A 19,104-nucleotide genomic window follows, 5' to 3' on the forward strand; every position below is an offset into this window, starting at 1 on the left:
TTGTCTTATATATACATTGATCAAAAGGTAAAAGAAGCCTTTTCCAATTTCAAAAAAGAATTTCTTTCATTTTTCAAAGGGCTTTGAATGTTGCAGTAATCATCAAAGAACCTTTTGTTATGCTTCCTTAATGACATTGCATTTCAAATAACCATATATTCTATTCAGTATCACAAACCAATCAACAATAAGATTAACAACAATGAATCAACTATTTTACAAAATTTTTTAAACCTAACACAAACTTCATGCCAATAAATTATAGCACAAACATAGTTTAGGAAAAATAAATAAATAACAAATAAAAGATCCTTACCTGAAGAAGAAGACTCTGTGCTTGAAAATGATGAACAAGGTTGCAGAAGACAAATTAAACTCTCTTTGATGGTTATTGCTGAGACGCGAGGAGGGAGAGAAGCGAATGAGATGACACGAACAGTAAGCACCACTCGAGATGATGAACACGACCAGGAAGCACGAATAGGAACCGTGAGCTGTGATGATGACACGAACGCGAACGATTTCCTTCTAGAATAAGGAGTGCAGTGGTCGTGCAAATCGAAATCGGCAGTGAGGTGGCACCGACGCCGGTGGAGCCTCCGTGAATTTGAAAAAAAGCCTCGCTAGGGATTGGTTTTTATGGAGGAGGGGTTTCTGCTAGGGTTTCGTTTTGTTTGAAATGAATTGGAAAAAATCTGAAAAGCAGGGTTGGAGTGAAATTAACAAGGGTATTTTGGACTTTTCACTTTATTATATACATTCCATTCCCATTGGAATTAAATATAACCAGGGGGGAGATGGGAATGAAATGGGTTGGATTTTGATTCCAGGGAATAAAACATACCCAGGAATAATTTTTTAAATCTTGAACCAAACATGGGAATAAAATATTCCCATCTCAAAATTCCTGGGAATACACTTGTATTCCCTCCAACCACACACACCCTAAAGGAAAATATGTAACACCCTACCACACAGAACTTTATACTTAAGTTCGTTAATCAAAAGTGGTAGAGTATTACGACCTCTAAAATTAAAATACGTACACATATATATAAGAAGAATAATTTAACTAGGAGCCTTGAAGAAAAGTTAAGTAAAACAGAACTCAAAAGTCGCATCACACTCGAAACGGTTAAGCATAGAAGAAATAGATAACAACACACGGAAAAGATAATACACATGTGAATATAGGGTTCATCCCAAAGTAGATCTTCACTTCAACAAAGCCTCCAGCACGCTCAGCAAGGTACCTCACGTCCTTCATCTGAAAAACGACATAATATATATGGAATGAGAAACGGAAATTCTCAATATGGTAAATGTGCCCTTATAGTTAATAAATAATCTCGGAAAGGCAGAGGCATTCCAAAACTCCCAAAATTCAAATTAAATTATAGGGTTTGCACTAAACCAGAAATATGGTAACTATATGTCTAAGGAATAAGGAATATAATCTAACTATTTGTTTTTCATCCTCTGCAAACCTCTAATTCACCAAGTGGAACAACCCTCATCGCCTCCTTCACCCGCTAGAAGGATTTCTCCTAAACAAACACAAACAAGACAAACAAGAAAAACACAATATAGAGACAGATATAACGAATAGATTAAGTAGCAGTTAATTACAGTTTAGCAATTTAGCAAGCAAAAACAATTGCAAACTCAAACAAAACATACAAGTGCATATGATGCATGCTTATCCTATGGCCGATGAGTCTCATCTGTCGGTTATCTAGACAAACCCAACATGTCCGGTAGAGAACCCTAGACAGTCCCTGCGTGCGCACATCCCCAAGAGTCTATGCATATATATAATCAATCATTTATCATCTCACTGGAAAAATCCGGGGAGTTAACGTGTCCGGTCACATCTTGCGATGGAGGATCAATAGAGTATCGAGTCTCAATCTGGAGCAAGTGGTGGCAAGCTACTACATCTACCCAGGAAAACTCGTGTCTCAAATAATATAATGCATATGCCAAATGGATATTTGATATTATCAATATCATAATCGCAATTCATCGACATCATCATCATCCTTGTTCACATTTCATACAACTTTATTCGTGCCTTATTAATTTAATTTTTCACTTCACAATTCTCCCTCAATGTCAACCTAACTTCCTCGCTAGATTTACTCCTTTCCTAAGCCTGACATTAGCTATCGGACCTTAAATAGGGGTTACAGAGGTGTGACAAATTAGAGGAATAGTTGAAAACTCAAAAATGGCATTTTTCAACAAAACAAAGGTCACGCGTACGCGAGCCACCTGCTGCGTACGCGAAAATTTGCAAAAAGACAGTGTCGCGTATGCAACCACTGTTCGCATACGCAAAAATATTGAGCACAGAAAGGGTTCCGCGTACGCATGAGTGTAAAAGTGACAATGTCGTGTATGCAACCAGCTTCTGCGTACACAACCATAGCAGTTTTGCCAAAAAGCTGTTACGTTCAGAAAAATCAGTTTTTCACACCAATGCACATAATTTTTTTGTGAAAAATAATTTTCAGCCCGTTCTTCAAACGTTACAAACTTCACGGATCCAATTTTTAATCAAAACAAGTTTCACAAGATTTGGAGATTCGCAAGCCAATTTATAGCCCGCCGAAGTTGGTCAAAAATAAGTTTTTACCAAAAGTTCAATTCCTCTAGTTTTCCAAAATTCTCAATCCAAAACCAACCAAACCACACTCAATTCAATACCAATTACTCCTACACGCTATCAGATACTCATTATCGAATTTACAATCGTTTCAACACCTAAATATCAATTTTCACACATATATCTACCAATCATCATCAATATCACATTTATACAATTTTAATCCACCCAATCCAACAATTGAAAGCAGTCAAGCCTATCTTATAGCAACTAGCCTAAGTTTTCATGTAACATTATACATTAACTACATAAAACCAAAATCATACCTTCGCTGATTTTCTTCCAAGCTCAAAGACACTACAAAACCCTCTTCTTCTCAAGCTTCTAAGCCAATTCAACAAGTTTCCAGCCACTAGAGTTCCAAGTCAAGCACTCTACTTCACCAATTTCATATCGATTCACATAAATTCAACCTAGTTTCATATAAGTTCATACACAACCACAATTTTAATACCTAAGCTTCATAATATTGGAGAATTAAAAGGGGATGCCTCTAACTACTGATGCTTTCATAAGAACTCAACAAATTCAGAATGTTTGAATATTTCTCAGGGTTAGCCTTATAGAATAAGATGGAATCATAAGCAAATAGGAAGTGGTTGACCTTTGGGACATCACTTATGTACCTGAATACCTTGAATTAGTCTATTTTGTTCTGCCTTGTGTAGCAAGAAGGAAAGACTTTCTGCACAGAAAAGAAAAAGGTAGGGAGATAGAGGATTTTCTTATCAGATACTTTTATTTGGTATGAAAAAATTCTAGGGTTGTCCTTCCATAATGACAGAATAACAAATAGTTTTCACTAATTCCTAAATCCACAAAATCCACCAAGAGTCAAAACCAAACTTCTTCAATATAAACCAAAAAAAGTGTCTTTCCACCCTATCATATGCTTACTCATATCCCAATTTAGCGCTATTTCAATTTCGAGTCCTCGTCTTTTGTTCTTCACGTAATGCATGCAGTCCTGAGCAATTAGGATATTATCATAAATTAATCTACCTTTAATAAAATCACTCTGCGTAGGTCAAATTAGTATATTCATCATATCCTAAAATTTATATACAATTAATTTAGAGATAATCTTGTAAAAGATCGAGGATAGACTTATTGGTCTTACCTGAGTCATATCTTTACCATAAAAAATATTGAGAATCAGACAGATTTGAGTATGATTAAAAGTCTTTAAAATTCAGCCTCCTGAAAAGAAGCTTTTAACTGCTCAAAACACATCACTATTAAGGATGCTCCAAAAGTTTTGAAAAAACTTTGCTGTCGTGCCATTATCTCTTAGAGCACTTTAGGAATGAATGTTAAATGTAGTACGTTTCAGTTCCTCATCTTGAATCATTAGAAAAAGTGTAATATATTTTGGTGGTAGCTAGACGATTTTTTTTGTTTTAATATATCAATATTTTTAAATTTTTTTTTGCTAATCACTACAAGAAAAAGCAATATTTGTAACAAAAAAATTATTACAAAAAATCTAAATTTTGAAATGAAGGAATTTGTAACAAAAAAGAACTATTGCAGTATTTTTCATTATAAAAAGTTTTTGTAACAAAATAAAACTATTATAATAAAAAGTAATATTTTGTAACAAATATTTTTAATACAAAACCAAAATCTATTACAAAAGTAGTAACAATTTTTAACCTTTAAAATTTTTTCGTAACAATATAATTTTTTCTATCACAAAATTTTGTTACAAAATATAAGTTGATTTTGTAACATTTTTCATTCTTTTAGTTATAAAAGCACAATATTTATTTTGTAACAATTTTTTTACTTCAAATTACACACATAGTTTGTCAAATTGATTTATTTTTTAATTAATTGATATATTCAAGATAGTGAACTCGTAGTTTTTACCTGAATTTGCTAAGCTAGTTCATAATCGTAATTCGTTGAATTGTAAGACGGAATATAAACATAACTCGTAAAATATAAAAATTATGAAATTTTTTATAGCAAAAATTAATTTCACAAATAATAAAATAAATATCAAATAAACCAAATTATCCATAGGACTATAACTAATATATACCATAGCAAGTCAAAAGTCACAACTCAAATTAAAACATAAATTCACAACTCACAAGTTTATATGACACTAGCTAAAATAAATTCAAGTAGCAAATAAACCAACCAAACTACTATAATTAACAACTAATTAACTAAAGTCTAAACAAGTCATTTGATAGTCACTTTATTCTTCATCAATCATAAAATCTTCACGAGTTTCACAAGCTTCTACATCACGATCTTCATTATCAACAGCAAGAAGAGGAGATCCTGGGAGAAGTTCTTCAAACTCATCATCATCAAGATAAGGAATAGACAGAGTATGAGCAAAAGTTCAACAATTGAACTCAATGCAATAACAAAAATTCACTATTGTAGTTCATGATTAATAAAACATATAAAGATTAATTTCAATAACCACCATTTACCAAAGCAATATTCATGTAAACAATAAAATTATTGTCTCATCACAACAACAACAACAACAGGCCAACAACAAATAAACTAACTTTCTTCTTTTTCTTTTAGTTCCTTTTTTCTCTTTTTAATCGATGAATATTCAACAACAAACATTTCAACAACAATAAAAATCCCATCAATAATTTTAATCAATTCAAAATAAGATACAAAACAAGAAAAATTCAACTAAAATATTCAATAAATAAATTCAGTTCATTGTATCTACCAAACAAGTTAATGTATCCTGTAATTTGACGATCTTCATCTAAGTTATCACATACTTAAACTATTCAGTAGATAATTTACATGAACAAATACTGAACTTTTTTTGTATAATTATTCATTGATAAACAGTAAATACTACCTTGCAAGGCACTCATTGTAGTTGCTGCACAAGCTGGATTTGCAAAATCCACAAAACAAAGAATAAGAGGCTCTCCACCACGCTGCAATGAACATGCATTTTAAAGTAGAAGAAGTCACAGTGAATTTTAACTAATATCCACACACTCAAAATTGGAAAAGCTAATAATGTTACCAACAGTACACTTACATGTTTAAATTCTTTGCTCACAAGCCTTACTTCTCTATATCCAAAAAAAGGGTAAAAAATGTCTAAGATAACATCAAGGAATGTGAAAAGCTGAATTAAAACTAAAGGAAAGCTCATAAAATAAAAGTAAATAACAGAATTGAATCCTAAAGCATTGCATTTGCTGAAAAAGGATACGAGCCACTTCCCTTCTTTTGCTTTCAAAAGGGAGACCTTCAACATATGAAGTACTTGAAGCATCCAGAGGTAGAGGAACAGTTTCTGGCCCTGGCCTGGAAACTGCATCTCCTGGTAGCTGACTACCATAACCAACTCCCCGTCCATTTGGAGCAAGATCAGGACCGACCACGATGCTCAATTATAGAAGGATCACTTAATGATTGACCTAGCAATCCACCAACCTCCCTTGACAATCTAAGACCACCAATTGTACTGGCTTCGAAGAATCATGAATAATGCATCATAAGCATATTCAGAACAAAACAAAGAAAAAATAATATAGTACAAATACAAGATATTGAACATTAAAATGAAGAGGATAAAGGGGAGGTCCTTACCTAAACTGGCAGTGAAGGGGAAGAGTAGAGCATCAATAAGCCAGAGAGAATAGATTGGCAGAGATGCAATCTTCCATATACACTATAAAGCTTAAATCTAATTCAATTCGACATCATTGGCAGTAATGAATATAAAGCTTCAATCCTAAATCAACAAATCATAAACCCTAACTACCTAAATCAGAATGACATAATGACACAATACTACTTACCTTCTAAACCATAACACTACTGAAAGAGGTTCGAACCCACAACAGAATAGAGGCTGAGCAGAGGTTGGAAGATGACGTTTGTAGAAGCGGCAGAAACACAGCTTAACGACGACGGATGCACGACAAATATGAGGTAGAAGCTCAGCAAAGCAGAGGCAGAAGCTTCACAAACAAGGGCCAAACAGATGCTTTGCAATGACAGCAAAGCGGTGTAGACACGATGAACCAGACATGACGATGCCAGAGCAGTGCAAGAGAACCATCGATAGTGATGATGGCTTCTCGTAGCTCTAACTGTGACGACAGTGACGAAGATGGCAGTGACGAGGGCAGCTAGGCTCCTCTCTAGTGGTGGCAATGCTACTTCCTCTCTCCCTCACAAGCTCGTCTTTCTCTTCGCATTATGACTCTCCTAACGGCGACACGATGGTGACAACAGTGGTAGTGACACTCACCGGCACCGTTTCTCCTTTTTCCCTCTCATTCCTTCTCCTTCTTCCCCTTTCGAGCTACCCCCTCTCTCTTTTCTTTCCTTTTCTTTTCGTGTATGTGTGTGTGTGTGTGTATGGTGAGGGGCTGAGTGTGTGTTGGGTGGGGGGACTAGGAAAAAATGGAAGGGTTAGAGTTTGGGGAGTGGGTGTAAATTAGGTTTTTATTTGAAAATTTTAATAAAATTAGGTATAGAGTAGATATTTTTAATAAAATTAGGAGTTAAATTATTAAAGTTTTAAATTCTAAATAAGAAAATATCTAAATATTTATAAAAATTATATGAGTTTTAATTAATTTTAAACACAATCTCATAACTTTGATTTAATTACTTTTTGGTAAATAATTTTTTAAAATAAAACCATGAATAATTATAATAAATCATAAATAATTTATTATTTATTTTCTAATAATTGGGGATCTTATAGGCTTAATAGCGAGTGTTGAGTTATGGTGGGTTTAGGACTAGTAGGAGAAAGGAAAAATCAGTTCTCTATATTTTGTTTTTAAGAGAGTTTTTTCAAAAATGTTTAAGTGTAAAAATATGTTAAATTTTAGAGTGGTAATGAAACAAAAAATAATATTTGTTATAAATTTATTTTAAATAAGAGAAGGAGGGTGACCCAGCGAAGCAGTAACGACGGTTTTACCTTCAGCAATGAGACGGTGACCTTGAGTGTGAGAGGTGGAGCCGTGAAGACAATGAGAGTGGATAAGGGCAACAAACAGCAGAATAAAGAGTGAAAATGAGGGTTAGAATTAGGCTTTTTATTTTTTTACATTTTTTTTATTTTTAAATTTTATGTATTTTTATTTTACTTAATTAATACAAATAATATTTTAAAAATTAAAATTTTAAAACAAAATAAAATTATCTTAAAGATTATAGCATTTTAAAATATTTTTTTTAACTACAAAAATTCTTGTATTTTATGACAAACAAATAACTTGTTACAAGCAATATTAAATTTTGTGACAAATTAATTTTTTGTTACAAAATAATTAGAGTTTTTGAAACAAATGGATATTTTGTTACAAAAATATTTTGAACTTTTGTAACAACTTCATCTTTTATTACAAAATATTATAAAATTTTGCAAGAAAACACCAGTTCGTTACAAAAGCCAATATAATTTGTAACAAAATATTAAGTCATTATAAAATAACAAAATATTTTGTAACAAATTATATTGTTGTTATAAAATATTATTATTATGTAACAATCACTAATTTTTGTTACAAAAAAATAATTTTTATAACAATTTTAAATTGGTTACAAAATTTTGTTACAAATGTTTTATTTTCTTGTAGTGCAAATTGCTACTATTTTTAAACTTTTTATTGAAATGTCATCGTTTTATCAAGGTAGCACTTTATATTTTTTTTCCGTATGCTAATTAGGAGGCACTTAAGCGAAACACATATTCTATAGACAAAATATCAATCAAGAAAGCGCCACTGGCACAAAAATGGCAATACGTTTAGCGTCTTCAAAGATGAAATCACCAAATTTATACATGTAGATCAAACCCAGGACAAATTATCTAAATAAAATAAATCTTATCCAATATTAGTCAGTTACAACATTACCAGAAAGCTTTTATTTTTGTTCCATTTTAATTCTATGTAATCCACTGGTAGTTCCAGGAGATTCAAGATTTAGACATAATTTGTAGGACCTTGCCATAGTTTATAGGGAAACAAAAGAACGATATAAACCATTGTGACCTCTAGTGGTTTATGAAGATGCAAAATAGAAACATAATCCACTCCAAAAAGCAATGATTTCAGAAGAGAGGCAATACGTTGCAATGTGTAGCGGATTATGAATGGATATTGGTGTATAAATAATCCTGCTTGAACATGAGTGTAATGTAGAGTGGCTATATATAATATTTAGTGATAAAAATTTTTTAGCTCTTATACACTATAGAGGGAAGATTAAGAAAAACAAAAGAGAGTGTATGAACTATTGAACTTTACTAACAAAGATTTTGAGTGTCTTTATGTGTGAATCAAGTAGTTTTGTTGCTCTTCAAACCAATATATTACATAAGCTTGTAGTGTATTGAGTCAAGCGAGTGGAAAAATTATTCAACAATATCCCAATCTCCATGGTGTTAGCCTTTGTGATATATGATTCTTTTTCGATAGGATGCAATAAAGATCTGCAAGTTCTATTTCTTTAAAGGAGATATTGTCTAGAGGCAAGAACCGATGAGTTGTATGTGAATCCACAATCTGTCGGTTTGGAGGAGCTTATAGTTCAATGCCTATAATTGCATCGATGCTAGTATTGGTGGCATCTCCATCTTTTGTGGATGATTTAAATCGTGACATAATGGAGGTGCTTGTTTTATGGGAAATAATCTTTCATTTGGCGAGCTTACGCTTGCAATGACACGTTCTCCTCATATGTTCTTGCTAATACGAAACATAGAGGACCATATCCAATTGAAGATGTAATGCAGGAGGATGATTTGGACAAAGAGCTCGCCATGATAGGTGGGGACAGTTACGATGATACAAGGAGCAATCCAGCTGCACAACAATGTCCATCAAGTACCGCAACAGAGCAATACCTACTACATTTCTAATAAATAATAACATTAGCATTTCTACAACCATTATCATTTATAATATATCTTCACTATCATTGACAATAACACTACAAATCTAAATCTTTTACTAATCAACAATGACACTACCATTTCTAATCTAACAGGAAATCTCCTAAATCAAGTAGAAATGACTACACTAAGCTCGTCGTTAATGTTTCTAGCAATATGGACAATACCATATAGTCTGTAAAGATGATCTACTTAATCCATGGCCTTACCTTTGCATGATACACATGTCATTTTCTCTAGAATCTCTCAACTGATATCTTTCAAAGAGGATGAAATGAATAATTTGTTGCTAGGTCAAGCGAACTTATTGGGGCGGCATATCAACATAAACTGCGACACCCTCAAATGAATTTTCCTAAGCATAAACCATGGTAGGCTAGGAGCATTTATTACTCTCCAAAACCACACACTATAAGAAAAATATTGATACCATCGGATTTACAAACGGACGTTACTGGCAAATTTAGCGTCAAATTTTTTTATAGTTATGACTGAAAATTCGTCCCTCGAATAAGTTACTGTCGGATTAGAAATTTTGTAACTAAATATGATGATAAATAGTGGGGTGAATTGCTTCAAATTTTGTTAGTAAAATTTGACGATAATAATGTTTAGTGAAACGCGATGTTTAGGCAATGACGAACATCTTATCAGCGGATGTTTTTGCTGATAAATTTGACATAAAACTTAGGATAAAATTCAAATGTGAAACCCTTCCCCCTCACTTCTACAAACTCTCTCTCTCTCTCTCTCTCTCTCTCTCTCTCTCTCTCTTATCTCTCTGCCATTGTTGTTGCCATCAAAGGTCGTCACCTTGTCGTCGTCACTGTCGCCTCCTGTCACCACCACGCTTCCACCACCCTGCAGCCACCATCAGAGGTAATTTTCCTATTTTTTATTTATCTAGATTTTTGTTTTTTGTTTAGAATTTTGTTAGATATTTTACTAAATTATTGATTAATCTTTTCCAATAAAGTGTGACATTAGGGTTTGTTATATTAATTTTGTGCAGTTATAAATTATATAATGGTATGTTAGGTTAGGGTAGGTTAGGTAGAAGGAAATTAAGAGTGCTTGATCTGTTAGAAGATTTTATTTGAGTTTAATGAATAAGTTTCTTTCGATTGTATTGAATTTATATAGTTTATTTTTTCTAATTAGGTTTTAATTAATTGTAGTGTTGAGTTTTGCTTATTTATTCTAAATTAGTTTTTGAATTAGTTTCACCTTGTGAATTTAATAAGTATTCTTTTTTAATAGGACATTGTTAATTTCTCTGAGATCAATTGGAGTTCGCTTCTTTTGTAGTTTGTGCATTCATATTTTAGGTCAGTTTTCTATCTCTGAATATAATGAATTGTTTAAGTTTTATATTAGACTTACTTTTCCCATGATAAAGTTTTAGGATGGAAATGGGAGAACGTTGCGCAATGGCACCTTCTCGAAATCCTTGTTTGCTAAAAAATTATAGAGTAATAACGGGTTGCGTACTAGAATGGCTAGCATTTGATATTTTATTGAATGTGTCTTTGTTCTAATTTATGCCTGCAACTATATTCTTTGTGAAAAGTGATAAATTTATTTGGTGGATATCTCTAAATTAAGTAGAAGTTCTGCCGATTTTTTATTTAAATTCTTTAAAACATGTTGGGTTTGTAAGAAAATGATAATTGGATTTCATGGAAGATTCTAATTATAGAAGAAACTCTGCAGAATTTTCTAAAAATTTTAATAAGCTCTATTGCTAGTTGAATCCTAGGGTGTTTCTTGCAAAATGATTCTAAATCATCATTTGTGGATGTATGATAGGAATAAGGGTGTACAGTAGAGGGTTTAAAACTTGAGTTCTTTGAGGGGGTTGACGAGTTTGTTGCATATATTTTCAACATGGAACCGTTTAAGTCTCAAGGGTTATCTAGGTGTCCATGATATAATTGTCGATTGGCTAAGTGGTTAGGACCTTCAAATATAACACATCATCTCTACCGTAATGGGTTCAAGGGTGGGTACTAGATGTGGACAGAATACGGATAAGTGGATGAACAGGAAATTAACCAGTCTGCCTCGAATTCCAATAGGTTTGAGGGTCGATCAGCGAGAGTTTGGGTGGTTAGAGAATTAAATATGGAAGAAATGAATTGGGAAAGTAACCAAGAAAGAAACAATGAGACAGTGTTTGATGCAATTAGCGTTACTGATATGAAAGATGCCGAACAAGAGCCTAAGCCGGAGGCAAAGTGATTTTATCATCTGAATCTGTTATGAAACCTTTGTTCGAGGGATCATTTGAAATTGTATGAATGTGTTAGAACGATGAGTATTAAGTTTGAATCAAATCATACACAAGAGTCTTTTGACAAGTGGGCCACCTTTTGTAACGAATTAGTATCTAGTGGAACTATTGGGCTGATTGAGTTGTGGGTTCATGGTGTAGAAAATGTATGATATTTCAACAAAGACAAACTTCAAATGTATGATAGGTTGACATATCACAAGCATGCCTTGTTTTGATTACCACAACAATGACTATTAGGCTCCACAGTCATTAGGGCTTTGTTTAGGACTTTGTTTTGATTAGTTTAGCAGCATTTTACTCCTTCGTATTTTTATTCTGTATATTTAATATTTCACATCTATATAAATAAATGTTTTAAGATAAAGTACTATATTATTCTTTACTAATTAGGAGTTGACTCAATTATCAACTATCGAAGTCCATTATAGGTTCAAGAAAGAAAAATAAACTTACCGTCAAAATTACCCGACGATAGCGACCATCCAGTTTAAATAAAAAATTAAAGCCAGTGTTAGATTTATCGTCGGAAAATCTAATGGTAAATCTGCGCAAAATCACAATATCTGGCGCCAAATTTACCGTCAGATAATTTCTTACGGTAACTGGCATATAGTTTTCGCAACATTAATATCATATTTTGACGCTAATTTCGCCAAAAAATATGGTCGAAAAAATAAATCCATCGGTAATAAATTATTGATGAGGTTTATACCAATTGTAACCGATTTATCAATGGATTATTTTTGTTATTTCGACGATAAACCGAAGATACTCAACATTTTTCTTGTAGTGACATAAACTGCGGCAGAGTCCCACAATTTCGATCAATACATAAACCACGGCGAGAATCCACAAATTATGATCAAATTTTTAATACGTTGAAACTTTTGAAAGATTACATAGAATTAAAACAACCAACATATAACTTTTCTTCAAAAGTTACAATTGTATAATATTAGGAGATATTTAATTTATTTAAGTAATTTCCCCCAAATCCATTATAGAAAAAGAGGTGGTAGGGGTGGAAGAATTGAACATGCTTATAAAGATGTGATTGAAATCTAAAATCATCATCTTTTTTACGACTTTATGAATAATATTACATCATCAATGGTGAGGTATTATGACCTCTAAAAACAAAATTATATATATATATATATATATATAATACAGTTTGAAAAAGGTTTGTAACTAGGAATTTTTGAAGAAAAGTTAAAATAAAGGCGGTAAAACAAAAAACACAACACTCACGAAGCAATAAAGTAAACGAAGCAACATAAAAGTAAGCTAACATGGATATAAACAAAAGAGAGTTCCAGGGTACAGATATCAAAGGTCAAGACTCGGCTCGCAAAGACTAAACCGGCTAGAGCACATAAGTGTATATACATATATATAAGAGAACCTCAAAAGAAACCATATATAGAATTACAATACCTGTTTCTCCAAAATAACCTCTAAAAGAAAGTTAATACATCACATATATAATAAGTGTTAACACATATAACCAAAATAAAGTCCAAACAGCTCAAAAATCTTTGCTATCGGAAGCTTCCACATGCCTCAGTGAGGTGCCTCAAGTCCTGCATCTGAAAACCACAAAATCCGCATGGGGTGAAAACTAGAGGTTCTCAGCATGGTAACAGTGTCCATATATCTAACATATAATATCCTGGGAAAGCCTAAGGCAATCCTAGAACATCCGACATATAATTAAATCTTATAAACATAACTAAACCATAGAATAAAATAGGCAACTAGCTAAGGGTCTTCTGTCTATCTAAAACTCCCCTTTCCATCTGCTCCAAACCTCCCAACCACCACCAGAATCAAATGTTACAAACACAATTATTACATGTAAAAAAATCACATATAGAAAGCATATACAGCAAATAAACAAATAGCAAATAGTTTATGCAATCACTTAGGCAATCCAAATAAGGCATACCAAACAAACATATAGATGCATATGATGCATGCCTGTCATAGTGATTGACGAGTCTCATCTGTCGGTTATAAAGCCAACCTGATAAGTCCTGGTAGCTAACTATTGAACTGTCTCTTTGTCGTGCATCCCCAAAACTCAAACAATTGATAATTATAATCAATCAACACACTCCGGTGTTATTCCACAGGGTTGAGCTCATCCGAAACTTTCACAGTGTCCGACCACACTTACGACATAAGGTCAGCAAAGTATCGAGTCTCAACCTGGAGCACGTGGTGGCTAGCCACTACTTTCACCTAAGGAAACTCGTATCTTAGATATTTGGAAGTGAAAATCAGATTATCAAATCAATAATCATACATATTCATACTCAGCCATAATTTAATATGAATACAGCTATCCAGCTCATAGCATAATCCATAACCAGCCATAATTTATTATCATATATAGCCATCCGGCTCATAACATAAACAACACTTCCACCATCATCATTAGCAAACTCATATAATCATCATTAGTCATGGTTCATCACTAATTCACACCTTACATCATCCACAAGTTATCTTTCTCATAGTCCTCACTATACTTCATTACCCAAAATCCACATACCAGGCTTCAAACAAGATAAAATAAGATTTTGAAAGCTGGAGGAATGCCTTTGAAATCAAAAATCAAAATTTGGAAGAAAATACGGCTTTGCGTACACGAACCATGTCACGCATACGCGGAACTCAGTTTTTCTCAAAATGCATATGCATTCCTTATTAGCGTAGGCAAGTGCACTAGACAAAGACAAACGTTCGCGTACGGAACCATGTGCCTGCATACGCGAGTGTCCCTTTTGGCACATGACGCGTATGCAACACCTACCTGTATCGCGTGCGCACCAAACAAAAATGAATGGCCGCGTATGATGGGGGGTCCACGTACTCATGTATAGCAGAAGTTTCAAAAAGCTATTAAATCCAGAATTTTTAGTTTTATACCCCAAACTTTGATCGCACATAACTTTCTCGTTTTAAAACATTTTTCCTCCGTTCCTCGAACGGCGTAAACATCTTGAACCAAATTTTCTTTCTAAATAAGTTTGAAACAAATTAGAGATATGAAAATCAAGTTATGCTCTGCCAAAGTTGGTCAAAATTATGGTTTTCACAAAACTTAACAAATCTCCAATTTCAAAACATACAATTTCCAAACCCTTTAGAACCAAACCAAACCTTTACCAATTTAGCTTCCTTCATAAATCTTAACTCAATATTTCAAGTTTAACAATATACAATACACATTCATCATCCTACCAATTCTCCATTTTCATCACATTCCAATCCCATACTTCTAATTCCACAATATTTAATATATATCATCAAATATCCATAGCAAGTACAATATCAACTTCAAAATCAACCTTTATACATACCAATCATCATTATATACAAATCACATGCATTATCAACAAGGAAATAAATTACACCTTCCAAAATCAACAACCACAAAACTAACACAATCCATTTCAACCAATCAACAATATCACAAATTCAATTTCTATCCTATTATCACTAGCCTAAGTTTTCACATGACATTACGTTTTACATATGAGAAACCAAAACCATACCTTGGCCGATTCTTTGATCAACCCAGAACACCTCCAATTCACCTCTCAATCAAGATCCAAACCACATACATATATATTGCCTAATACACATCATAGACATGCACACAAACAAATTCAATAACTAATCACATATACGTAATAAATTCACTATGGGTTGAGGATTTTTACTGTACCCCCGGACCAAAGAGACAAGATGAAGCGCTTCTCTTAAGCTAATTGGACCCTATAATATCAAAGAACTCAAAATCTCAACATCTTTACTCAATAAATTTGAAAATCAAGGGCTGGAAGACTAGAAAGAATCCATGGCTTATCTCTTAAATAATCTTGTGGGCTTTGTAAAGTTCGACGCCGCGGTCGCTTGGCCGCAAATAGTGTGGCGATCGAAACTTAGAGTAGCAAGATATGGTGATTTGAAGTGGGACAAGGGTTTGCTTCTTCTTCCCCCACTCTTCAATGTTTCCCAGCGTGTTTAGCTTATAGGAAGGGAAGAAGAGCTGAGATCTTTTATTTTAATGAAACTTGGGTTGGGCTTGGGCCCAATATAGGCCCGGTTCGCTCAGTTTGGCCTGTTCGGCCCAATCTTGGGCCAAATTCTTTAAAATTAATGTCAAAATTATTATTTTAATTAGTTCTATCATATTAAACTATAAAATTCTATTTCCTAATTTTCTAAAATAAATATTAGTTTATGAGTTAATTATTTATTAATTATCTGGTCTTACATTCTACCCGCATAAAAATGAATTTTGTCCACAAAATTCAAATTCAGTTTCTTGAGAATAGGTACGGGTAGTCTATTCGCATTTCCAACTCAAGCTCCTAAATGTGCTCCTCAATACCGGCTCAACTCCAGACAACTTTGACTAACGAAACTTTTTTTCTGCACAACCGTTTGACACTGGTGTCGTCTATCCTAACCGAAGTCACTTGGAGCGTCAAATTTTCTTTTAACTGAACGGATTCAGGTTCTAACACATGGCAAGCATTAGGAGTATACTTTTGAAGTTGTGACACATGAAATACATCGTGTAGGTTTGAAAGATGTGGTAGTAGAGCTATCCGATACGCCATCAGTCCAACCCTCTCAAGAATTTGAAATGGACCGATGTAACAAGGATTCATTTTCTTTGTTTTAATCGCTCTACCTACTCTTGTTGTTGGAGTGACCTTAAGAAAAACATGATCTCCTTCCTCAAACTCCAAGGGTTTCCGCCTCTGATCGGCATAACTCTTCTGATAACTATGAGTAGTGAACATCCTATCTCAGATTTTCTTGACAAGTTCAGTATTTTCAACTATCATCTCAGGCCCCAACAAACTTTTCTCCCCAGCTTCATACTAGCATAGTGGAGATTGACAGTTTTTCCCATGCATAGCCTCATATAGAGCCATTCCGATGCTCGTATGGTAGCTGTTATTATACGCAAACTCCACTAGCGGCATGTACCGATCCGAGCTCGCCGGATGGTCCAAAATACAAGTCCTCAACATGTCTTCTAGGGTTTGGATCGTCCTTTCAGATTAATCATCTTTTTGAGGGTGGTAAGTTGTACTTAAGCTTAACCGAGTCCCAAAAGCTCTCTAAAAAGCCCCCCCAGAACCTTGAAATAAAATGGGGATCTCTGTCAGAAATTATAGTGGTAAGCACACCGTGAAGTCTCACAATCTCCTTTATGTATAAACGTGCTAGTTCCTCAAGGGTATAGTTCATCCGAATGGGTAAAAAGTGAGCTAACTTCGTCAGTCGGTCCACAATCACCTAGACAACATCAAAATTGGCTCTAGTTCTTGACAATCTCGATACAAAGTCTGTCGCAATACTCTCCCATTTTCATTGTGGAATCTCTAAAGGTTGCAAGCTCCTAGACGATCTCTGGTGTTCAATCTTCACTTTCTGAAAAGTTAAGCAATTTAAAACGTGTGTCGCCACATCATTTTTCATACCAGGCCATCAGAACATAGCTTTCAGGCCATGGTACATCTTAGTGCTTCCCGGATGAATAGAAAACTTGCTTTTATGTGCTTCCCTTAAGATATCTTGCCGGAAGGTCCCAAAATCTGGTATACAAATTTTGCCCTTAAATATTCACAACCGATCATCATCCCAAAAAACTCTCCATCGCTTTCCTTGCTCAATTACCGGCTATACCTTTTGCAATTCCTTCTTGTCTTGTTGAGCTTTTTCTATCTTGGATTTAAAGTCACTCGAAACTTGCAATTAACTTATGCACAAAGTTCTGGACACTTCTTGAACACTTAACTTTAGTCTTTCGAATGATTTAAGTAACTCTTCTTCTCAAAGCATCATCCAAGCAGCACACAACGATTTCTGACTTAAGGCATCCGCCACAATATTTGTTTTTCTCGAATGGTAATTCAATTCAAAGTCATAGTCTTTCAGTAACTCCATCCACCTCCCCTATCACATATTAAGCTCTTTCTGATCAAAGAGATATTTCAAGCTCTTGTGATTAGGAAAAACTTGAAACTTAACCCATAGAGGTAATGCCTCCATACTTTCAGTGCAAACATAACCGCAACAAGTTCCAAGTCGTGCATCGGGTAATTAACTTCATGAGGTCTCAACTGTCGTGAGGCATACACCACCACATTATGGTGCTGCATCAGCACACACCCCAAGCCCTTTAGTGAGGCATCACAGTACACCTAAAATGGTTCATTCAGCTCAGACAACACCAATACAGGTGCAGTGGTCAACTTTTACTTCAGCACTGGAAAACTTTCCTCGCATTTAGAACTCCAAGCAAATATCACGTCCTTCTTAGTCAGCTTAGTCAAAAGTAGAGCGAGTTGCGAAAACCCCTTAATGAACCTTTGGTAATAACCTGCTAGACAAGAAAACTCCTAATCTCCGTCACAGAAGTTGGTCACCCCTAGTCTATTACCGCCTCAACCTTAGCAGGATCCACATCAATCCCCATATTGGCTTACCATATGACCAAGAAACTTCACCTCACTCTTCCAGAACTCACATTTAGATAACTTGGCGTACAATTTTTTCTCCTTCAAGATTTGTAACACAGTTTGCAAGTGATCCGCATGTTCTTTTTTAGTTTTGGAGTAAATGAGAATGTCATCAATGAAGACGACAACAAACTTATCTAAGAACAGACGAAAGATTTGGTTCATGTAGTCCATAAATACTGTCGGGGCACTGGTTATCCCGAAAGACATTACCGTGTATTCGTAGTGACCGTATCGCATTTTGAAGGCAGTCTTCGGAATGTCCTCATCTCTAACCCATATTTGATGATAACCCGACCTAAGGTCAATTTTGGAAAACACTATGGCTCCTTGTAGCTGGTCCCTTAGATAGTCGATCCTTGGTAACGAATATTTATTTATGGTGACTTTGTTCAATTGCCGATAATCGACATACAGCCGCATACCTCCATCCATCTTCTTTACTAGCAACATCGGCGCTCCTGACGTTAGGATTTTTGCTAGTAAAGAATTTATAAAAATATTCGCGTTATAGATATAGCTTCTAAACTAACAGAAATTCCTTCGTGCAAACGTTTTGGTTGTCACAGTAACAAACCCCTTTTAAAATTGATAACCGAGTATTTAAACCTCGGGTCGTCTTCTCAAGGAATTGCAGGGAGGTGTGTTCTTATTATTGGTTATG

General features: G+C 34.3%; 1 pseudogene; it reads right to left on the reverse strand.

Annotated features, from left to right (window-relative positions):
- Window positions 1-4,877: 4,877 nt before the first annotated feature.
- On the reverse strand, window positions 4,878-6,737 carry LOC127747770 (RNA-binding protein 2-like; annotated as a pseudogene).
- Window positions 6,738-19,104: the final 12,367 nt, after the last annotated feature.

The sequence above is a fragment of the Arachis duranensis genome, chromosome 1, assembly GCF_000817695.3.
Source record: "Arachis duranensis cultivar V14167 chromosome 1, aradu.V14167.gnm2.J7QH, whole genome shotgun sequence".
Classification (NCBI taxonomy): domain Eukaryota; kingdom Viridiplantae; phylum Streptophyta; class Magnoliopsida; order Fabales; family Fabaceae; genus Arachis; species Arachis duranensis.